Genomic DNA, 25,223 nt, shown 5'->3' with positions numbered 1-25,223 from the left:
ATAAGACCACACACCACAAATTGTTCAACACTTGTGAATGCTCAGGCTATATCAAACTACAACACTTAATGTAGCCCAGTGAGATGTACCATTCACAAAGCTATCCTTAGAAATATCACATAATTTAGAATATGGTGAAAGGCAGGAAACCACGTCGGCTATAGCTCACCAAAACAGCTAGTCAATAAATGTATGATACTATGCAGGAAACAAATATTTACATGTAAGTCATACAACATTCTTCCCCAGAAATGTTGTGAATACGTGTGAACTGCATGTCTTGACAATATTGTCCCACAGGAGTTCTTTAACGTGCCAGTAAATCTACCGACACTAGGCTGACATATTCGAGCACCTTCAAATACCACCGGACTGAACCAGAATCGAATTCCAAGTTGGGGTCAGAAGGCCAGCGCCTGAACAGTCTGAGCCACTCAGCTCCGTCCTCTTACATTAAAAAAATCATGATGTTGTTAATACATTTGAAGGGTTTTGACATATTGGCCTTCATCCAGGTAAACTTAGGTGTTTGTTGAATTTGTCTGATAGCCTAGTGTGTATAACTAGTTTTTATGGTCTAGGACTGGGGTAGATGCCTCAGGACTTCAAACAAGGTACCATACCGGAATTTTCCTGGAAGGAAAATCCGGGGAAAACCACTCTCAGGATGATCACTGTCATGATCGTGATTCGACCCTTCCATCTCTGGACATCCGGCTCAGCCATACAGTCTCGATGCGCGACTTACGTCTATGCTGTGAAATCCTGGAATAAAGGGTGTTTCTAAATTCCCATTACTGACTTTGATGGCTTGCAGTGGGGACAAAGATAGTTAAGTTTATCATAGGAATTTGTGATCGCAAACGTACCGTCTTCCCGCTACCCGCAAAAAACCACCACAGCACACGTTCAAATCTCCCGCATTTTCGGTGCCACTGTCTAGAGTACGTACGTCATTGAATGATCACGTGATGTTCCATACCCCTAAATGTTTGTTGAAATTCCATGCCATTCTGCTGAGTGTGTGATCCGCACGGAGGCGTGTTGTACCTCTGTTGTGCTTGTGATCTTCGTTCATACTACAGTACAGCAGTAATTCTTTACTACGTACACAGCGGTAAGTTGTACGTACAGTACTGTACTTTGAGCAGTTCATTGGTCGTGTGTTGCTGTTGACCACGCGTACACGTTTTTTGAATACGCCGACATATTAATATCGTCCGGTGAAGCTCGGTGCAACTGGAGAGCCGCTCGTCAGTTGTATGGGGAGCATTTTCCACACTACCGGACACCTTCGCACGCCCTCTTTGCTAAGGTGTTATCAGCGAGCCTCGGAGACGTGTAGATTCACCACCAACAAAGACGACTGTGGTGCTCAATGGCCGCGCCACACACCCAACTTCGAAGAGGCTGTACTTCGCGCAGTGGAAGAGGACGATACTACGAGTACGGTACCAGAAACATAGCAAGGTCACTGAATGTGGATCACACAACTGTTTGTTAAGCATGAGCACCAGCTGCACCCCTACCACACCCAGAGGGTACAGACAATGCAGCCACAGGATTTTGCGTCAAGAGCCTTCTGCAGTTGTTTCTTGCATCGTAATGTGGATGATCCCCGATTCCCACGGCGGATCCTTTTCACTGACGAAGCAAAGTTCACCAAGGGATGTGTTTTCAATTCCCTCAAGAGTCATGTGTGGGCTGCTGAAAACCCGCGTGCTGCGCTCCCTCATGTGTTTCAGCAACGATACGGTGTGAACATTTGTGCAGGGTTCCTGTATGGACGTGCTTGTGATTTTTATCCTGTGGTCGTGTTCTGCCGGTAGCGCCCTCTCTATCTATTTGTATGCTCGAAGTGCGAGGTCCTGCCTTGTCTGTTTGTAGGGAGTTATCATGATCGATCGTGTACTTGAAGATTCGATTTTTTTAACTTTTTCCTAAATAAACTATTTTGGAAAATTTTGATTTCAGAAAGTAACATATTTGCTTTATATACGTATTGAGACAGATTATTTCAAGTAGGAGAAATATGAAGAGACAGTTTAAAAAATTCGTTAATTGAATTAATATATACATTTCTCTTGTATTTTGTAATCGGCTAACGGGGTGAACTATGGATATATAGCCCAAAATGGAACAATATTGATTATATTAGCGCACAATGTTCCTAAGGGTAAGTCTCCATAAATGATCAAGTAATAGCCACAGAGTTAGTAAATAATATACTAGAGGTAGCACTGGCTCTGCAGGCACTGTCACAACTGGAGTTCGACATTCATTTCCGTGCGAATAAAATAATAATTTGTGTGACAGTTATTGTCATGTGGATTGGCCTACTTGCACTGACTTCTTGGTTTCTTTCTCTGTCGGCGTGAATGAGATCGTTTGAACTTTACCATGAAGAGTGAAATTAATATTTTGGGAAATATAAGGGAAGACATACAACGTTACTCTTCATTTTAATCAGAAAATAGTGTTGTTTCTCAACATATTGCTTACACTGCTGATTATATTGACGGGTATAATTGGCTCCTCTTGGCAATGATTTCTCATAACCTGATGTATTCGTTTTCGTTTCTTGTAATGCCGTTGACGTGCATGACACCGAGTGAGTGGCTGCGCGTTTTGTGTCGCGTTGCTGTGAAGCTGCATTGGAGAGATATTGGGTTCGCACCCCACTGTCGGTAGTCCTGAAAATGGTTTTCCGTGGTTTCCGATTTTTGCAGCAGGGAAAAGCTGGGACTGTCGCTTAATTGAGGTCACGGCCGCTTCCTTTCCACTCGTAGCCCTTTCCTATCACATTGTCTCCATAAGACCTATCTTTGTCGGTGCGACGTGAAGCAAACTGTAAACGAACAAAATATTTTTGTAAAGTTTTTTTCTTTCAGTTCTCGTCAAACTTATCATTTTCCACTCTCACTTTCCATTAAAAGAAGTAATTTTACAACTTAGAGAAAATCAAACATTTCACGAAAAGCTAAATAAAAAACTCCATAATAGACTGTAAATACAACCGAGTGTCATATTTCCGATTTTAATCACATTAAGATACAGTGATGACAATGATGATGTTGTAGTATTTATATAATCTTGATTTTACGTTCCACTAATTACTTTTACGGTTTTTGGAAACGCCGAGGTGCCAACATATTGTCCCACATGAGGTTTTTACATGCCGGGAAATTTCCGACACGAGGCTGACATATTTGAGCACCAAATATCACGGGAATGGGCTAGGATCGAACCTGCCAACTTGGACTGAAATCCAGCGTCTTAACCGGCGATGACAACATTTTGTCTACTTTGCTCCAAAATATCGACAACGCTTTTAGGCCTAAAACTCGCTTATTCGTTTCATAGGAGAGAGAATGTTTTCGGTCGTTGTGCAGAATTATGCCGAAGTCCTTTCCATTTATTATATTTACGCAAAAGGTAGCGAAATATGCGTACCCTCATTCTAAATGTATGTTGTTAAGAAGACCTCACATGAACAGTAAATTGATTTTGTTCACTTAACTTCATTTAGACACCATCCTCTCTTATAAAGGATTAGTCCTCTATTTTTCTTTTTTGGGATTTTTTCTACTGGAGAGAAGCGTCGCAAGTATAATACAATCCATGATAATGTTTACATGTAAGAATTTTAAACTATATCAATATCCACACAATTTTAACCCATATATGCTGGGTTGTTAACGACCCATCGGTGTATATCTCCCACTCCTGTTTCGTACAATGTCTGAATGATTACAATAATGCTCTACAGTATTTTCTCTTATATGATCCTTGCACAGTACCTTACAGATTGTTGTTTGTTACTACTAATCTTGGTGCCTTTCTCGACAACAATGTGCGTGTTGTTTTCTTAGCTTCCACAGAAGATGCATTACTGAGGGAAAATGTAAGTGCCGTTCATAAATGGCAAGATATGTATAGTTCAGTGATTTGTTTGTGTAAACGTATATTCATATTAGGTACCGTATCTAAATAGAAAATGTTCTCTGTCGAGTCATAAAATTTGGTTTAATGGCTGTAAAACTTGTCTGGATCGTTAAGGACTCAGTTCGCAAATATCGTAGTACTTGGTTCCTTTCCAAAGTTTTCAGTTTTCAATTATTTTCATGTACAGTGAAGTTCAAAATCATATTATCTTCTGGAAATTAGCTATAAATATATAATTAGTCCGACCCCGCGGTGTAGGGAGCAACGCGTCCGGCTGTCACCAGGTGGCCCCGAGTTCGATGCCCGGCCGGGCCAGGGGTTTTAAATTATAAATGGTTAATATCCCTGGCCTAGGGGCTGTGTGTTTGTGTCGTCTTGAACGTTCCTTTCCTCACATTTTACCCTCTACACATCCGCAATTACACTTACACGCAGGTTCCTATCATATTGTGGAGGTAGTGACAAAAGGTCTGCAGAGGTCGACGCCATGAACAAATATAATTTAATATATATATAATTATCTGCATACTGGTTTATGGTTTTGTTGTTTTGATTTTCAGGGATTCGCGAATTCTGACTACTTTTAAAATACTCGAGGCGTTGATCATGTGGGGTTGTTGATCAGATGGGTGGCAATAATTTCACTTACCCGATTGCAATCATAGGAAAGAAGTGGTGTGTCCCTATAATCTTCTGGATGTCTGATGTAGCACGGAACAATGACTTTCAACTGGAAAAATCAAAGGGATTCTCATCAGACAAGTTGAAGTTCCGCAGAGAATTTGCAAGGTCACTTCTAATGAAATATGGCTCACCAAGATCGCTTCCTGAACCTAATCACCTCCTAGCTACTCTAACAAAACTTATTATTTTGTATGGTATGTGGTACGTAATAATGGAGCATTTGGATCAGCATTTGGCTCAATCACATTTTATAATAAAATATTAGTGAAAAGTGTTAAATGAGCAATTGTTGTATGTATGAACTGAAAAATAGCCGAAGAAATAGAAAAGGTCAACTTTATTTCTGCCCGCCGGGTCGTTAACGCCCCTTGTTAATAAAACAACTCATATTCATAGTAACATTATTTAATTCATATTATATAGTATGAGTTCTGTACCTCTAATTACTACATTTGTTGAATATTATAATATATATATATAATAAAGATACGAGCATATATGGGTTAAAAATCCTCTATTTACATCGATAAGTACAGCGGCACTACCTTTTTTCCAAACAGCTGAGACGTCAACATTCTCCGCTGGCTTCAATGATCTCTGGTAGTAGGAAAAGAAGAAGTAAACTCGAGAATTCACAATCGATGATCAAGGTTATTACCGAGAGTAATCGGGAGTTTTCAGGTTTGACACATCCCTGCCAAAACCAAAATGGCAGAAGAGTGAACCTTCACGGGGAAGTTGTAAGTAGTTTATTTATTTTTGTGAACAGGAGTTACTAATTTGTCATTAACCAGAGAAACATAGTTTTATGGTTCTTGTTTTCGCTTTCGGAGAAATAATGCCTTCATATATGATATTGTACTAGTATTCCGTGTGTTACAAACGTATTTGATACTGAACTGTATTCTGACGCAGTTTTGCTTGGAAAGTATCTTGAAGGAATACTCGTTTAGAGTTGGACAGGACTGTGGGTTGTTTTACTAATGATATCGTGGGCATTATTAAAGCAGATTTTTCAGTGATATTGTCAGCATGTTATCATTGATGTTACGGGCGTTATTTTTGTAATAAGACACTAAGAGAAGAGGGTATTTTTTGGCAGAGAAATGTTTTGAGTTTGTGGATTGGGAGAGACAATATATTGAATTATGTAAATTAGGTTGTAGGTAAACGCTAATTTGTTGGTTTGAATTTAGAAGTGAATTTTCGAATTGTGCGAAGTAATTTGACGTTTACTATTAGTTGTTTACTCTGAGGATTAATTATTGTGATTATTTTTTATGACGGCTAATAAATTGACAATGTATTTCGTCGTCTCTCGTTACTTTCGGGAATACCTTTGTCATATTTGAAATTCGAATTTTCGTTTCTCTGATGATATCTGTCATTGGATATTTACTACGGTAGGTATATTAGTTGTATTGTTAAGTTATATATAATTTTGAAGCTTTGGGATGAAGACTCGTGACATCTACAATACAACTTCTACAGCTGTCACAATATTCCTTATGATTGGTTTAAATCGTAATTTGTAATGTTAACTAAAAGACTGCAGCTAAATTGTGTGGTGATTACAGAACGATAAGCCTCATGGACTGTATACTGAAACTTCATTTGAATGCCATTTCCTAAAAAACTATGAGTTCTGAGAGGAACAAGTATTAGCCTCATGACTTGGATTCAGAAATTCAGTCAACACAGGAAAGGCTTGTATTTAACATTCAGGTGCTATTTCATCAATGCAGTAATGTGAACTGTGACATCTGTTGCTGCTTTATTGACGATCAGAAGGCCTTTGATAGAGGATGATAGCATAGAATTATAAAAATAGTACAAAGTACTAGCTTGGTTGATAAATATTCAAGAATTATCGTTGACTTGTATTGGAACCAATCTGCTTCTGTAAGAATGGATGGCGAGACCAGTGAAAGTGTAAATATTCAATGTAGAGTCAGTTGTGATTATGTACTATCAGAATTAATATCCTCCATATGTTTTCAATACATCTTTAGGGAAGCTTTGGAAGACTTGGATATGGGAACCCTATTGAATTGTTATTTCATCGTAAACATTATCCGCTATGCATTTGACACTAATTTTTGCACAGAAATTTACAGTTCAGTTTGACAGAGTGGCCTAGGTTGTTGACATCAACGTAAACAAAACAACTCACAATGAAAACAATATCCCCCCCCAGTATCATCTTATGATAGATTTGAAACTCGTGGAGTATGTAATTACTGAAAAATACATATCTTGGCATCATTGATTGACAGGATAGTTCTGAAAAGGTAAGATCTCGTATTGAGAAAACTAGGGCTACCTTCAGTATAATAAGTATCGAGCTCGATACTGCAGTCACTTAAGTGCGGCCAGTACCCAGTATTCGGGAGATAGTGGGTTTGAATCCCACTGTCGGCAGCCCTGAAGATGGTTTTCCGTGGTTTCCCATCTTCACACCAGGGTGTGCTGTATAGGGTATGGGCTGCATAGGGTGTGCTGTACCTTAATTAAGGCCACGGCTGTTTCCTTCCCACTCCTAGCCCTTTCCTGTCCCATCGTTGCAGTAAGACCTATTTGTTTCGGTGCGACGTAAAGCAACTTGCAAAAAAAAAAAAAGTATAATAAGTGGAGCTAGGATTTACATGTAATAAAGAATGGCTAAAAATGTACATAAGCCTACATATGCACTAAAATTTCTCAAAATATGGAGTAAAATATGGATGGACTACATACATGCCACACAATTTAAAGGGAAGTTACAAAAGTTTAACCTTGTTTTGAGCTGCTGTAACAATTTTTTGTTCTGGAGTGGAGGCACATATCTTAATCTTTTAATAAGAATCGTCTGTTTGCAAAGCAGTGGGTTAAAAGTACTGTTTTAAGTTTTAAAAAGTGAAAGTCTATTGTCTCTTAAAATTGCTTTGTACTCACTGAAATTCCGCTCAACATCACAGGAAGTTATAGGGATCATTCTACACCTTGCAACGTCTTCAGCAGATAAATCCATATCTAGTTTCGTGTTTGAATCATCACTTAAAATTGCACTGATTTTGCACATATTAGTATATCCTTAATCCTTAATTGCTTCTGATTAATTCTTCTGGCTCGGGGATTGGGTGTTTGTGTCTGTCTCAACACTCTCCTCTTCATATTCACACAAAACACTACACTACCAACCACCACAGAAACATGCAATAGTGATTACATCCCTCCCTATAGGGTGTGCCTCAGGAAGGGCATCCGGCCGTTAAACAGGGTCAAATTCACGTGTGCGACACAGTTCGCACCCGCGACCCCACAGATGTGGAGACAGCGGTAGGAAAAGAAGTAGTATATCCTTAATCCATAGCTAGCACTGCTTAACTTCACTATTGTAACTTCCCCAAATTTTCCAGTGCAAAGATACATTGTTGACATCACCGTAAACAAAACAGTGCATCAGTGAAAACAATATCCCCCCATATATGCTGTAAGCTGTGTCATTTTTCACGGTTTTGTCATCAAGAACTGACTTTGTGAATTCAATTGGAATAGCGCTGTCGGAGTCTAAAACACTTAACACATTCTCGATGGCTTCAGTGTTAACTACATAGTGTACTACTGCCTATAACCATGTTTTCCACTGAGTTATGATTGGTTTGGGTTGCAGTGGCATATCAGGGTACAGTACATGTGTCTCAGGATCTGAATCCTACTAGGATCCTTTAAAAAACTTTGTTCAGTATTAGAGCTAGCTCGAATAAGTTATGCACACTGATGAAGTGCATGGGCTGCGCAATTGACATGAATCATCGTGGGATATCTTACTTTAAGTATTTCACCAGGTTTGACTATATATGGAACTGCATCTCTCAGAAACATCACATTTTCATAGCTAATACCATTTGGCTATAGAATTTCCATGACATCATTAAACAACTTGGCTATGCTTTTGTTGTAACCTTGCACGTTAATAGAACAGATTACCGAGCTCGATAGCTGCAGTCGCTTAAGTGCGGCCAGTATCCAGTAATCGAGAGATAGTTGGTTCGAGCCCTACTGTCAGCGGCCCTGAAGATGGTTTTCCATGGTTTCCCGTTTTCACACCAAGCAAATGCGGGGGCTGTACCTTAATTAAGGCCACGGTTGCTTCCTTTCACTTCCTAGGCCTCTCCTATCCCATCGTCGCCATAAGACCTATCTGTGTCGGTGCAATGTAAAGAGAAAAAAAAGGAACAGATAAACAAGGCTCACCATTCATTAATCGGATGACAGCGTTCCCAAATATTCTCCCTGCCGTCTCATCAAGTGATACCCATATTGGAGTTTCTTGCATATATTTCCTTATTTTTACCAGCATTCCATCATAGACCAATAGTGCATACTTTATCCTTTATGTTTACTGGTCTGGTATACTTCTCACTGTGTATTTTTTTTCAGGAATTCCTTGAAGCACATTTCAAATTCCGATTTAAACCATTCATCTGGAATATTGTAAGAGCTGTAGGAATTGTAGATGTCACTAATGGCAGAAGTAAACAACTTTGTTCAGTCTTCATTCCAAAGCTTCAAAATTATATACAACATTACAACTAATGTAGTAAATATCCAATACTTCACACTGGCAATCCACATAACAGATATCATCAGAAAAACTGAAATTCGAATTTAAAATATGACGCAGGTATTCCTGAACATAACGAGCTTGTGGAGTGGTATATCTGCTCCGATAAGAGCTCGATAAACGTCCATACTAAATTCATTCTTCACATTCGGTTACATATCTGATATAAATATCTGCTTTTCCTTGCTTTTTAACTTATTGTTGGCCTTGTGTTGTTGTACTAGAAATTGCTGAGAGCTAGACACTGTGTTCTGGCCGGCAATTTACTTTACCATCTGTTGATAGTCCTTCGTTCAGAAAATCACTTACATAAAATCTTAATTTTACAGATGAGGCCATACAATCTGGTGTAATTTTAACTACGGTATTTAATACACCCCCTGTGGGTGGGGGATGCAGACGAAGAATACACCCACGGTATCCTCTGCCTGTTGTAAGAGGCGACTAAAAGGGGCGACCAAGGGATGATCAAATTAGAACTGTGAAATTATTTGTGATTAATACCACCACGTGGGGAACACCATGGGTCGCCACTTGCACGTAGTACCACTATGTTGGGTACCAAATAGGTTTGTGGTTAGTAGCAAATGGGAACGACGGCTTTTACAGTACCTGTGATTAGTAGCACTGTATGAGCGACACCATGGGATGAAGGAACCCATGGTTCTGGCTTGCCTATGATTAGTACCCCCTATATGAGGAACACCACGGGATAGCACGAGTCCCTATGGTTAGTACACTTAGGTGATGAACACCATAGGTTTGCGCTGCCTGTCAAGGGCGCCGCAATGTGCGAAACACGTTAGGTCTGTAATACATGTGCGAATTTCATTACCTGTGAGTTGTATCATAATGTATGGAATACCACGAGTCTACGCTACTCTTGATTAGTACCGCAACATGGGAAATACCATGGTTCTACTTTTCTAGCGATAAATACCATTATGAGGGCCGATGACCTGGATTTTGGACCCATTTTGAGAATGAGCATATCCTAATCGATTCAGCATCGTGCTATAGAAGCAGTCCCTTGGTCTGTACTACTATTGTTTTGTGCCAGCTTCTGTGCATGTGAGGCACTGTGGATCGGATCCACTGATCGTTTTAACTTCATATCAATCCATCCATTCATTCTTTGTCCTCACGCTTTGAATTCTGGTCAGTGGAGGATTTTGGACTTTTAATTTGTCATCTCATTTCGTACCATTAGGGGCCGATGACCTCGATGTTAGGCCCCTTTAAACAACAAACATCAATCAATCGATATTTAATACACTGAATGAACCACACTGAAGATGTACTCAAAGCTCATATGTTGATGGTTTGTGAAGTACTGAATAGAGTAGGTTGACCCAATTGGCGCTGGTGCTGTGTGGTTGCCTGGACCAGACCTATTCTATTGCTACGGAGATTGACGGACAGTCCGAGGCCGAGCAATAAACAAAAGAGATGTTAATAAAATACAGGGTTATTACAATGATTTGAGCAATTCCAATGCTCCACAATAACATTATTATTTGACATATTGTCACAATTCTTTGCACACATAGAGAAAAACTCAAATTTTTTTTTTTTTTTTTTTTACAATTACAAATGTTCAATATGTGCCCCTGTAGTGATTCTGCAGACATCAAGCCTATAATCAAGTTCGTCCCATACTCAGTGCAGCACGTCCCTATCAATGGATTTGAAAGCACGATTGATGCGAGCTAGCAGTTCTGGCAGGTTTGTTGGAAGGTGAGGTGTAAACACTGAGTCTTTCATGTAACCCCATACAAAGAAATTGCATGGGGTTAGGTCAGGAGAGCGTGGAGGCCATGGCATGAATTGCTGATCATCAGCTCCACCACGACCGATCCATCGGTTTGGCAATCTCCTGTTTATGAATTGACGAACATCACCATGGAAGTGGGGTGGACCTCCATTCTGTTGGAAGATGAAGTCCGCGCTGTCCTCCAGTTGCGGCATGAGCCAGTTTTCCAGCATGTCCTGTAACGGATTTTTTGCAGAAGAAAAAGGGGCCATACACTTTAAACTGTGAGACTGCAGAAAACACATTAACTTTCAGTGAATTTCAAATGTGCTGCACAATAGCGTGAGGATTGTTTACCCCCAGATTCACACATTGTGTCTTTTCACTGCACCATTAACAATAAATGTTGCTTCATTACTGAAGACAATTTTCGTACTAAACTCATCCTCTTCCATACACTGTTGCAACTGCGTCGAAAGTTCAAGGCGCTTGACTTTGTCATAGGGAGTCAGGGCTTGTAGCAATTGTAAGCAGTAAGGCTTCTGCTTAAGTCATTTCCGCAAGATTTTCCAAATGGTCAGCTGTGGTATGTTTAGCTCTCTGCCTGCTCTCTCCGTCGACTTCTGTGGGTTACGTGTGAAACTTGCCCACACGCAATCAAATGTTTATTCAGTCTCACTGCAGGCCGACCCGTTGATTTCCCCTTACAGAGGCGTCCTGAAGCTTTAAACTGCCCATACAATCGCCGAATGGATTAAGCAGCTGGTGGATCTTTGTGGTACTTCATCCTGAAGTGTCATTGCACTCTTATGACAGACTAATGTGAGTACTACATTTCAAGCACAACAAACGTTTTCTCAGCTCCTGTCGCCATCTTGTCTCACTGCTCACTGCTGCTGCGCTCTTGTGGCAGAAATCTGAAGTGCGACTTTAGCAGACCAAAACTTTTTGAGTTTTTTTACATGACTGTTGAGTTTCATGATGATATGTCAATTCATGGAGCTACAGTGAATTTATGAAATCGCTTCAATCATTTGTAATAACCCTGTACATTTTAAATGATTATCTGACAAGAATAAGTTTGAAACCATAAAATATGGAACATACTTAAAACATTTATCTAGGTAAATATGTGTGAGTTTTTCTAAAATATGTACTATACTCTGAAGTATGGACAAATATAGAAAATCCAGTGTCTCTTACATCACTCCAAATATCTTAATTCATAAACTTATAATGAAATTTTAACTGCATCTAATGTAACAATAAACATGTATTTACATAGAAATCCTAGCCCTGATAATAAGTAATGTCTTCAAAAGCCATAAGAGAATAATGAAACTTCTTCTCTGTTGTGTATTTTGTCTTTTTTTATGGTGTTGAAAGGGGATAGTGGCAGTTCATAAGAAGTGGGAAGCTTTTAGGAGGTATCTGTTTGGGAGGATGAGACGAACTATGAAATTCTATGGTGAATGGAGAAAGACAAAAAATACTGACCACTGTGAAAACAAGGAATATCTTGGTCACATGAGAAACAAAAGCAGATACCACCTACTGGTATTCATTCTGCAAGAGACGATGCAAGGAAAGAGAAGTGTTGTGTGGAAGAGGATGATTTCCTAGTTAGAAAATCTGAGAAGTTCAACATCAAAAACTATTGTAGAACTATCATGAGGAGTGGGGGACAGAAAAGATACAGCTGCACTGATTGCTAATATCTGGAATGGATAGGGGCCAAAAGAAGGATGTTAATGTTTGCACTCCCAGTCACTGTGGCAAATAATTTTGTATGAAGGAATATAAAATGCAAATTCAAAGATTTTCATGCATCTGATGTTAATAGATGGATTTAGACGTTTTCAAGTGACTGTGATATAGTTCTATTGCTATGGTAAGTTTTCTATTAACTTGTAAACAGAGGTTGTTATTCTGTTTTTAAGTGGTTGAAGGGATTATTGAGTTACACTTCACTTCACTAGGAACGAGAAAATTGTGCAAAAATGGTATGAAACGATACCTCAAGCAGCAGAGATAAGAGATCCTTCATTTATTCTTGCCAGGGACTCACCAACCCTCCCTAGAAGTATTTTTTCTTATAGAGAAAAATTGAACCTGATATTATGTCAGTCTGGGAAATGTGACAACTTTTTGTATTCCTATTGACTGCAGTAGTTCGCTATTTTCTCTGATGGTGTTCACACCATGTGTGACCACAATGCTGCCACATTCTGTAAAAATAACAAAACCATGATGTTTGAAAGTGTCATGGCATGTGCTGGATAAATCTGCATCGTGAATATATAAAGTATAGAAGGAGTGAAATTCATAGATTTTTTTTAGCTGGACCAATGGCCTTGTCATTCTCAAAATACTGTCACATGGGATACTAGAGGTCTGTGGGCTTCATTGTGGCTTTAACCTGGGAGTATGCACATCCAGGTACTGTTTGCTTGCTCTTAGACCAATGGTTTTTCCTATCGAGACCAGTGGTCTTGTCACTAGCCATGCGTAAATTGGCAGCCTTGTGTGACGTGTTATTACTTTTTTTTTTTTTCATGACCATTAGTAAAGTTTTACTGATTATTGTTTTAAGGGAAAATATAACTTTGTAACCACCCCCTTACTTTACTTCACCATGTTCAATTACTTTTGATTATTGTTGTGAAAAAACAGTAAATCCAATAAATGGACAGTCAGTTAGATTAGCGATAGTATGTTACATCGAGGTCAATAGCTGCGGTCGCTTAAGTGCAGCCAGCATCCAGTATTTGGGAGATAGTGGGTTCGAACCCCACTGCTGGTAGACCTGAAGATGGTTTTCCATGGTTTCCCATTTTCACACTTGGCTAATGCTAGGATTGTACCTTAATTAAGGCCATGGTCGCTTCCTTCTCATTCCTAGCCCTTTTTTATTCCATTGTTGCCGTAAGACCTATCTGTGTCTGTGTGACGTAAAGCAACTTGTAAAAAAAAAAAAAAGTATATTACAATATTTCTCTTTACTCAGAAATCTATATGGACTATCTCAGAGTCACTGAACATTGCTAAAGAGGTAGTATGCAGGGAATTTTACTGTTGTGCTGCTCTAAATTGTCAAATATAATGGAGTGGCGAGCACGTACAGTAGGGTTGATGCAATGTACTGTGTGTCAGTTTGTAGATTTAAGTATAAAACAGTATTTTAATCATTACTTTCGTTACTATAATTATGTATGATTAAGAATAGAAGAAAAAGGAATCCTAATTAAAATGGCTAGGCTTGCCCTCATCATCATTAATTACTGTTTATGTTCTATTGCTAATCTTAAGCTATTTTGAAGAACTTCTGTTATCAAGTAGCTCTTTGTCCCTCAAACTAGGCTCATAAAAATGATCAGTTTTTCACAGAATCCACTAATTGTCTTATCTCTTTTTGGAATGCGCTGTGCTTTCATTCAGTTAAAAGTGATTTCCACATTGGCATTGTAAGTAGTTATAGCATGAGACATCCCATGTCTTCAAAATTTGGGACGAAGTAACATTCCAGTTACACAGAAACAGCTCACCCACTTTTCATTAGTGTGTGCTTCACTGAACTGGTTTCACACCCTCTGTTCCTGTTAGGAAAATTTTTGGATTTTGAAATTGATCAAATAGTAGAGATTCCTGAACAATAGGTTTAACTCCTGCCTTCATTCTCAATATCAGTTTAATGTGGGATTTAGTTGAACTCTATCCATTGAAAAATATGCTGCGATTGGCTAATTTTCCTATCTTATCTCCACCATATATTCCTTTAATGTTAATTTGCTGTTAAGTCAAGGTAAGTAATATAAGAGAATACGAAAGTGTACTCCACTGAAGGAAGCCAGAGCACAAAATTAGACACCTCAGAAAGGTGTACATGTGCTCTTAAAAGAGTTTGTATGGTAACTCTAGCATGGGATGATGAGAGCATCTGAAATTTTTACTTGATTGTGTTCTGGCATGGTTCAAACCCCACTGTCGGCAGCCCTGAAGATGGTTTTCTGTTGTTTCTCATTTTCACACCAGTCAAATGCTAGGGCTGTACCTTAATTAAGGCTTCGCCATAATACCTATCTGTGTCAGTGTGACATAAAGCACAAGTGTTCTGGCGCGTAAAAGCACCATAGCTTTTCTGTAAACCATAAATGTAGTTAGTGGAATGTAAAACCAGTATCTTCATCATGATCTCTTCTAGAGATAAATGTATTTGTAACTGCTAATGCCATACTAGTGATGGGATAATCAAATATAATAATTATACAGTTATTCAATTATTTCTATCCATTCGAAACTCAATTAGAAGGAATGAGCCAATGGAATAGTGAATGCTTTCAAAATAATTGAATGAAAAGTGATTACCTATTTTAACATTCACAATATAACTTTATTAATGGTAATAGCATTTTACAATACAATAGAGAAAAATAAACAAAACAAACTAAAAAGAAAGGAAGGAGTCAGTGGAGTATAAGAAAACAAATTTACAAATATACTACTGTGCAAAACTTAAGGAAAAAAGTAACTTTTGCATGTTGTCATAAATAAATTCCAAGTAACATAGCTCGACGAAACTTGAACCATATATAGGAAGAACTGCTACAGTATGGTCCGGTAGGCAACTGAAAGCAATATGCGGTGAGACGAACAGAAATTACACCTTTATACAGAGACAATAAATTACACGTGAGTCACTGTGACTCATGATGGTCCCCTGACATCACAAAAGAAAGGACATGGTTCTTAAAAAGGTGTGTAATCACCACGGACAGCGATGCATGCTCTGCAAAGTGTTCCCATGCTGGCCACAATATTGGTAAGAAGTTCTTGTCGTAGGGCATTCCCATTCCTCCACCAGCGCAGTTGACAACTGCTGGATGGTAGTTGGTGCATGTGGACGTGCTGCAATACATCTGCCCAACATGTACCACACATGCTCGAGAGTTTTAAGTTGGGGGGGGAGTGCAGGTCAGTCCAGTCCTTTAGCTGAATATCTTCTTGTTCCAAGAGCTTCTCCACCTGCACTTTTTGATGTCGTGCATTGTCATCCATAAAAATGAACCCAGGGCCGCATGCATCCATGAAAAGACGGAAATGGGAAAGAAGTACACCGGTGAGTGTACCTCGTTCAAAGATTTGGAGGTCAGTACTCCCCTGCAGCATTATGCCTCCCCACACCATAACACTTGGACCACCAAAGTGATCATGTTCAACAATGTTCTTGGGTGCATTATGTGTTCCAACCTCTCGCCAGATGAGGTTACGTCTAGAATCACCACTCGTGCTGAATCTACTCTCATCTGAGAAGAGCACTCAACTCCACTCCTCGTCGGTCCAGACCTGTTGCTCTTGGCACCATCGCAAAAAGTGTCGCCAATGTGCAGGTGTCAACAGAACACAGCGTAATGGTCGTTGGGCAAACAGATCACCCCCATGCAGTCGTGAGATTGGGTGCCTTGCAGTCCTGTTAAATGAGGTTGCAATTGCACCCGTTGTTTGACGTGAGTCTCTTCTTGCCTGTTGCACAATGTAGCGGTCATCTGCTGCTGTAGTTGACTGTGGTTGACCCTTTCCTCGCCTTCGGGCAGCAGTACCTGTGGTTTGGAATGCTCTCCATGCATGTGAAACAATGCTGTGATCAGTACCAAACTCCTGGGCTACACTCGTCAGACTTCGTCCTTCTTCCCGTTTCCCGATTATTCTTCCCCGTATGAAGTCATCCATATGTCTCTGGGCCATGTTGTAATGAATAACCACCACAGTGCACCGTAACAGCTCACTGATTGTCTCACACTGTATTGTTCCATTCCTTCAACTGCCTCATCTTGTGGGGCCAGACCCATGTGGTACTATAGTCGTGCTGACCTCACGCCAGGTTTCTGTGCACTTTTGGGAGACCTCTGGCTACATGTTACCTCACTTTCATTCATTTCTATCGAGTAGTTGATATGTTATGTTGCTTTATCTTATCCTTAAGTTTTGCACAGCGGTGTATATACAGAGGTTGTAGTACAAGTAAGGAGAAGAAAGTAATAATCACTTCTGGAGATAATGCAACTGATTTCTAAATTTTGACAATGAGAAATTAAATTTATCAATATCCACTTGGTTTAGGAATCTTGACAATCATTCAGTTGGCTCATGGACTGCATAGTGCCAGTTTGTTTTTGAAAACTGGACTAATGAATCCTTTCTTCCATTCCTCTGGGAAAACATCTTGGTTTAATGATAAGTTGAATAGATAATAGTGCTTCACATAAAGTAAATCTGTTCTTGAGCAGGTAAGTTGAAACACATATCAGGTTCTACAGCAGGGCCTCTCAGAGTGCATGTGCCCTGTTACCAGTGTTAAAGCACACTTTAAATTTGGTTTGAGCAGACAATTTATCTTGTCTTGACAGCAATTCTGAGAGCCTTCTTTACATCACAATCAGAAATAGGCCTACTCACACGCAATCTATTTTTTGTACAAGTCAAAACAGGAAAAAATACCTTTCACATATGCATGTGGAACCAAACATAGAAATAATCTTAGCTGCTTCTCGATGCAGCTTAGGAAAATTTTCCTTCGACAAATTCTCGTAGAATTTGAGCAAAGCCTTCGTATTGGAAAATAGATCTTTTTGATTAACTTATCATATAATTATTGTCCCGTGTATCAAACACTTGACTTCATCGTCACTACTGACAAAAAAGTACGAAAGTTCCCAGTTCGATTGAAATGGACTTTCGGAAGTCTTTACTTTCTTCGAAACAGGTTGCTCGATTATTATGTTGTTGTCTTGCGCTTATCTATTTCACTGATAAACAAGCCGTCTATCACCGAATGCTTCATCGCTCTCAGCACACTACGCCATCTGAGTCAAGCCGATTTGAGCCGAATCGGACCGATGCACTGTGCATGGAGTCTCTGCGCCTCGATTTGCACGCATGAGATTTTGGGTGTTTGAGAGGCCCTGTTCTACAGCTTTCTTAATTCTGTTGTAAATTTCTGCCTTACTAATGTTGATAACTGACATATCGACTGAAAAAGGATCATCGTATGCCATACTATTATTATTCTGTTAAGAATAAACAGATGAAAAGTGTTCAGCAAAAAGATTGACATTGTTTTCACCAGTATCTGCTGTAACTTCATAAAGATGTAATGATGAAGGAACATCATTAAATGACCTTTTAGACTTTAGATATTGCCAGAATATCTGTGGATTGGAAGTAATACTTTGTTCACAGCTGGAGAAGTAGTTTGTATAGCAAGAATTGGATTTGGACTTTCATTTCTTCATTAATAAAAAAACAATCATCGCGACTGAGACCTGATATTTTGTACAGCTTACGTGCTTTCTTCTTTTCAGTAATCATTGATTTCAATTTTTGATTATACCACTTTGGAAAATTAGGAGTCTTAAAATTCTGTATTAAAAAACAAAAAAAAACCCATGGCACTTAACGCCCTTGAAAGGGCCTTGGCCTGCCCAGCGACCGCTGCTCAGCCCGAAGGCCTGCAGATTACGAGGGGTCGTGTGGTCAGCACGACGCATCCTTTCGGCCGTTATTCTGGGCTTTCGAGACCGTCACCATTAGATAGCTCCTCAATTCTGATCATGTAAACTGAGTGGACCATGTGGCCGGGAATCGAGCCCGGGGCCTCCGGGCGTGAGGCAGGCACGCTACCCCTACACCACGGGGCCGGCTTAAAATTCTGTATAGGGATGTAAAGTTCCATGCCATAATGTAGTACATTACTACATTTTACTTCAATATAAAAGGAGTTACTGAAAACCATATCTTCCCATTTTCACACCAGGCAAATGCTGGGGCTGTACCTCAAGGCCACGACCGCTCCCTTCCCACTCCTAGCCCTTTCCTGTCCCATCGTTGCCATAAGACTTATCTGTATCGGTGCGACGTAAGGCTAGTTGTAAGAATTAGAAACCAAATCAAGAAAATTATTCAGAAAATTTTGGATGTCATTAAACTGATTTAAACATACATACATTATCATTATAGACTGTTATGCCTTACAGTATTCAGTCTGCAAGCCTCTGTGAATTTACTAAACGTCGCCACAATCCTCTATTTGCAACTAGTGCTGTGGCCTCATTTAGTTCTGAACCTCTTATGTTTAAATCTTTAGAAAATGAGTCTAACTATCGTCGTCTTGGTCTCCCTCTACATCTCTTACCCTCCATAATAGAGTCCATTGTTCTCCTAGGTAACCTATTCTCCTCCATTCACCTCACATTTAAAGTTAAAAACTTCATGATTGTTCCGTATTGAATAGAGAAAATAAGATGTACAATATTATAGGGAAGGATCCACCTTTCAATACTCCGTAGTAAAAAGTAGTTACAACCTGTTTAATGGGACCGGTTTCAACACATTTAGAGTGTCATCATCAGCCAATTAGCGAAGATCTTAACAATAACTAACATATTAAACATACGCAAAATATTAACATTGTATCACATCGTGGCAATTCAGTTGACTGTGATTATTGTGTTTTGAACATTAACTGAATTGCCACGATGTGATACAATGTTAATATTTTGCCTATGTTTAATATGTTCGTTATTGTTAAGATCTTCGCTAATTGGCTGATGATGACACTCTAAATGTGTTGAAACCGGTCCCATTAAACAGGTTGTAACTACTTTTTACTACGGAGTATTGAAAGGTGGATCCTTCCCTATAATATTGTACATCTTATTCACCTCACATGACAGCACCACCAAAGCCGGTTTATGCATACAGCTTCATCCATCAAGTTTCCTATATTAACCTTTATCTCCTCCTTCCGAGTACCCTCATGCATTGTTCCCACCTGTTTGTACCGGCAATCATTCTTGCTACTTTAATGTCTGTTACTTCTAACTTATGAATAAGATATCCTGATTCCACCCAGCTTTTGCTCCCGTAAAGCAAAGTTTAAAGTCATCTCCGTACAGGCTATGAAGGCCCTGGGAAGGGTGGAAGGTAAAGGCTTCCACCATTCGTTACCTCGGCACTTGATTGGGTAGAGTGGTTAGCTCTATGCCCGGCCACCTTTGCCCCCAGGAATTAACCTGGTACTCATTTTTGGTGTAGGATGAGTGAACCTCAAGGCCATATGCACCTCAGGAAGTGGAAATCTCATTTCTTAAATTTTACGACTTCCTGGTGGGGATTCGAACCCACGTCCTTCCGGGCGAACCGAGTACGCCTGTTCAGCCTCGGCCAGGCAGCCCCTCCTGTAAAGCAAATTTGGTCTGGAAACAGACCGATGTAAAGATAGTTTCGTTTGAGAGATGACTTCCTTCTTACAGAATACTGTTGATCAGAACTGCGAGCTCACTGCATTAGCTTTGCTACACCTCGATTCAATCTCGCTATATTACCATCCTGGCAGAACACACAACCTAAATACTTTAAATTATCAACCTGTTCTAGCTTTGTATCTCCAACCTGACAACCCCCTGTGGGTGGGGGACGCAGATGAAGAATACACCCACGGTATCCCCTGCCTGTCATAAGAGGCGACTAAAATGGGTGACCAAGGGATGACTGAATTAGAACCATGAAACTACTTGTGATTTGTACCACCATGCGGGGAACACCATGGGTCGCTATTACTTGCGCGTAGTACCACTATGTTACGTACCAAATAAGTTTGTGATTAGTAGCAATCAGGAGCACCGTGCGGTCAGGCTTTTACGGTACCTGTGATTAGTAGCACTATATGAGCGACACCAGGGTTCTGGCTTGCCTATGATTAGTACCCACTATATAAGGAACACCACGGGATAGTACGAGTCCCTGTGGTTAGTACACTTACGTGATGAAAACCATAGGTTTGCGTTGCCTGTAAATGGCGCCGCTAAGTGCGAAACACCATAGGTCTGAATTACATGTGCGAATTTAATTACCTGTCAGTGGTACCATAATGTGTGGAATGCTGCGAGTCTACGATACTTTTGATTAGTACCGCACCATGTCAAATACCATGGTTCTACTTTCCAAGCGATAAGTACCATTATGAGAGGCCGATAACCTATATTTTGGACCCCTTTAGCTTGCAAGCATCACCGATTCAGTATTGAGCTATAGAAGCAGTCCCTTGGTCAGTATTACTATTGTTATCCGTCACTTTCCGAGACTGAGGCATTGCGGATCGTCTCCACTGATTGGTTTAACTTCATATCCATCCGTTCATTTTTCATTCTCACGCTTTGAATTCTGGTCAGTGGAGAATTTTGGATTTTTATTTTTTCATTGCATTTCGTCTCATTTCGTACCATCAGGGGCCGATGACCTAGATGTTAGGCCCCTTAAAACAACAAGCATCATCATCCAACCTGACATTCAGTTCTGTTGAATTTCTTACCTAGTGACATCAATTTAGTCTACGAAAGGCTAATTTTCATACCATACTCATTGCACCTATTTTCAACTTCCAAGATATTTGACTGCAGGCTTTCAGCACAATCTGCCATTAAGACCAAGTCGTCAGCATAGGTTAGACTGCTTACTACATTTCCACCTAAGTGAATCCTTTCCTGCCATTTTATACCTTTCAGCAGATGATCCATGTAAACTACGAACAGCAAAGGTGAAAGATTACAGCCTTGTCTAACCCCTGTAAGTACCCTGAACCAAGAACTCATTCTACCATCAATTCTCACTGAAGCCCAATTGGCAACATAAATGCCTTTGATTGATTTTAATAATCTACCTTTAATTCCATAGTCCTCCAGTATGGTGAACATCTTTTCCCTCTGTACCCTGTCAAATGCTTTCTCTAGATCTATGAAACATAAACACAACTGCCTATTCCTCTCGTAGCATTTTTCAGTTACCTGGCGCATGTTGAAAATCTGATCCTGATAGCCCCTTTGTGGTCTGAAACCACACTGGTTTTCATCCAACTTCCTCTCAACTACTGATCGCACCCTTCAAAGATGCCAGTGAATACTTTGCCTGGTACATTAATCAATGAGATACCTCGATAGTTGTTGCCATCCTTCCTGTTCCCTTGCTTATAGATAGGTGCAATTACTGCTTTTGTCAAATCCGAAGGTACCTTTCCAATACTCCATGCTAATCTTACTACTCTATGAAGCCATTTCATCCGTGCCTTCCCACTATACTTCACCATTTCAGGTCTAATTTCATCTCTTCCTCCTGCTTTATGACAATGGAGTTTATCTACCATCCTTTCAACTTCCTCAAGCGTAATTTCACCAACATCATTTTCCTCCTCCTCATGAGCTTGGTTGTTCGCAACTCCACCAGGAAGATTTCCTTTTACATTGAGAAGATGTTCAAAATATTCCCTCCACCTCTCCAGTGATTCCCTGGGATATATTATGAGTTCACCTGAATTACTCAAAACACTGTTCATTTCCTTTTCCCTCCCTTCCTAAGATTCTTTATTGCTGTCCAGAAAGGTTTCCCTGTTGCTTGACCTACTTTTTCCAGGTTATTACCAAAATCTTCCCAAGACTTCTTTTTGGATTCAACAACTATTTGTTTTGCTCTGTTTCTTTCATCTACATACAAATCCCTGTCTGCCTCAGCCCTTGTTTGGAGCCATTTCTGATAAGCCTTTTTTTTTTACATTACAAGCTACTCTCACTTCATCATTTCACCAAGATGTTCGCCTTTTCCTATGTTTACAAACAGTTGTTCCTAGGCATTCCCTTGCTGTTTCTACAACAGCATCCCTGTATGCCACCCATTCTCTTTCTATATCCTGAACCTGCTTATTGTCTACTGTTCGAAGCTTCTCACTAATCATATCCATATACTTCCATCTAATTTCCTCGTCCCGGAGTTTTTCTACCTTTATTTGTTTGCAGACATATTACACATTCTCAACCCTAGGCCTAAAGGTACTTAATTCACTACAGATCAGGTATGTGGTCTGTATAATCGAAAAATCCCCGGAAAACTTGTACATTCCTAACAGAATTTCTGAATTCGAAGTCGCTCAAGGTATAGTCTATTATGGATCTGCTACCCTTAGCCTCCCATGTGTAGCAGTGAATAGCTTTTTGCTTGACGAATGTATTCATAACTGCTAAACCCATACTAGCACAGAAGTCCAGCAAACGCTTCCCATTTCTATTAGCTCTCATACCTTCCCCACATTTACCAATCACCCTTTCGTATCCTTCAGTTCTATTTCCATTTCTTGCCTTGAAATCACCCATTAGCACTATTCTATCGTTGCTGTTGACCTAACCACGATGCCACGCAGTGCCTCATAAAACTTGTCAACTTCATCCTCATCTACACCCTCACATGGTGAATACACTGAGACAGTTCTCGTCCTAGTTCCTCCAATTGCCAAATCTACCCACATCATTCGCTCATTTACGTGCCTAACAGAAACTTTATTGCTTGCAATGGTATTCCTGTTAAACAGCCCTACCCCATACTCTGCCCTTCCCTTTCTAACACCCTTCAAGTACACTTTATAATCTCCTATCTCTTCCTCGTTATCTCCCCTTACCCGAATATCACTTACTCCTAGCACATCCAGATGCATCCTCTTTGTTGACTCAGCCAGTTCTACTTTCTTTCTTCCGTAAACCCTATTAATATTGATAGTTCGCCATAATTCTATTTCGCTTGCCAAGTTGTTTCCAAGGAGTCCCTCGCCTGTCAAATGGGAGTGGGACTCCGTTACTCCCATAGGTCCGAGGCTTGCTTAAAATGTTCTGAGCTCTGTAATTTCATGAAGCAGGATGCTTCCCTACTTACACGTAGTCCAAGTGAGGATCTCTCCTCTAATGGGTTATGGACCACCGGTGGATTGTATAGTCCTAGCCGCCTGAGCACAAGGATGGTTGAGAATATGTCGAGATGCCTACTCCCATTCCATAGCAGCTGGTATTCCGACTCTCAGGACCACTTACTAGGCCACTCAGCCGTTGCCCATGGTTCACGAACTAGTATGTGACTACGGTAATCCACACCATGATAAGAAAATGTGTCAATAACTAAACTGGATTAGACCGTGTAGTTGTCTACTGACATAAGTGCAGAAAATGTATCATCATTTACTATCCAAATAAGATGTAGATTGTAATCTCCAACAAGGAGCAATAAATGGTGGTTGCGATTTGAGATAATTTTTTCAACAGCATCACGATGGTCGAAATATTTTTGGACAGGAGACCTTGTTCCAACTGAATGAGTGATTCTACTGAACAGTTGAATGAGACATTTGAATGTACTGTTTCTGAGTAATAATCAAATTAGTAAATATATGTCCTGTTAAGTAAACGATGGATAAATTGACTGATTGAGGAAGCTTGCTAGCTCAGTGACTTATTGCTACCTTCCCTCAAAGACAGACTGGGTATGATCCTATTTTACTTGGTGTTACTCGTAACTGTGATTCAGACTCCATGAAAAATATGATGCCCCGTGGCTTGTAGTTGCAAGATTGATAGTTGTGTAAAAACAGGGAACTCAGCTTTTTGTTTGAAACATATATACATATTAATTATAAACTGTTATGCCTTTAAGCATTCAGTCTTCTAGCCTCTGTGAATTTACTAAATGCCTACACAATCTCCTATTTGTAACAGTCTAACCGTCCTAGTCTTGGTCTCCCTTTACTTCTCTAACCCTCCATGACCGAGTCCATTATTCTCTTAGGTAACCTATCCTCCTCCATTCACCTCACATAACTCCACCACCAAAGCTTGTTTTTATGTTTACGAACTCATTGAATTTAACTTAGTCTTTATCTCCTTATTCTGAATACTCTCCTGGCATTGTTCCCACCTGTTTGTACTAGTGCTCATTCTCACTACTTTCTCGTCTGTTACGGACAAATAAGTCCACTCAGCTTTCATTCTGTAAAGCAAAATATTTCTGAAACCAGACCTGTGTAAAGATAGTTTCCTCTGACAGCTGATTTCCTTCTTACAGAATACTGTTGATCACAACTGCACCTTGATTCAGTCTGACTTACTGTACTACAATTCTGGTATAATACATTCTAGAAATGATCTACTTGTTCCAGTGTTGTATTCCCAAACTGACATTCAGTTCTCTTACATTTCTTACTTTAGTCGTGGAAATGCTAACTTCTAACTACTAATTTCTTCTGTTTTCAAGTTCCAAGATATTCAATCGCAGGCTTTACTCTTTAATCATTTGAAATATTGAAATAACTCTCCTCCCAGTTTCATACTAGGGTAAAGTCGGTTTGAACTTACAAAAAAGGCGTATTGTTAC

The 25,223-nt window shown here is 39.8% G+C and overlaps 1 protein-coding gene across 2 annotated transcripts in view; it reads left to right on the top strand.

Moving 5' to 3' along the window:
- The first annotated feature begins 5,331 nt into the window (after nt 1–5,331).
- The window catches only part of LOC136866436 (cytokine receptor), a 105,905-nt gene continuing 86,013 nt past the window's right edge, over nt 5,332–25,223 (top strand). For both annotated transcript variants that reach the window (XM_067143376.2, XM_067143373.2), the window contains exon 1: nt 5,332–5,369. The gene's annotated coding sequence lies outside the window, so the exon portion shown is untranslated. The remainder of the gene's footprint in view (nt 5,370–25,223) is intronic.

Source organism: Anabrus simplex, chromosome 3 (genome assembly GCF_040414725.1).
Source record: "Anabrus simplex isolate iqAnaSimp1 chromosome 3, ASM4041472v1, whole genome shotgun sequence".
NCBI classification, from domain to species: Eukaryota; Metazoa; Arthropoda; class Insecta; order Orthoptera; family Tettigoniidae; genus Anabrus; species Anabrus simplex.
The sequence above is the reverse complement of the archived record's forward strand: the minus strand, read 5'-3'. Positions and strand labels throughout refer to the sequence as shown.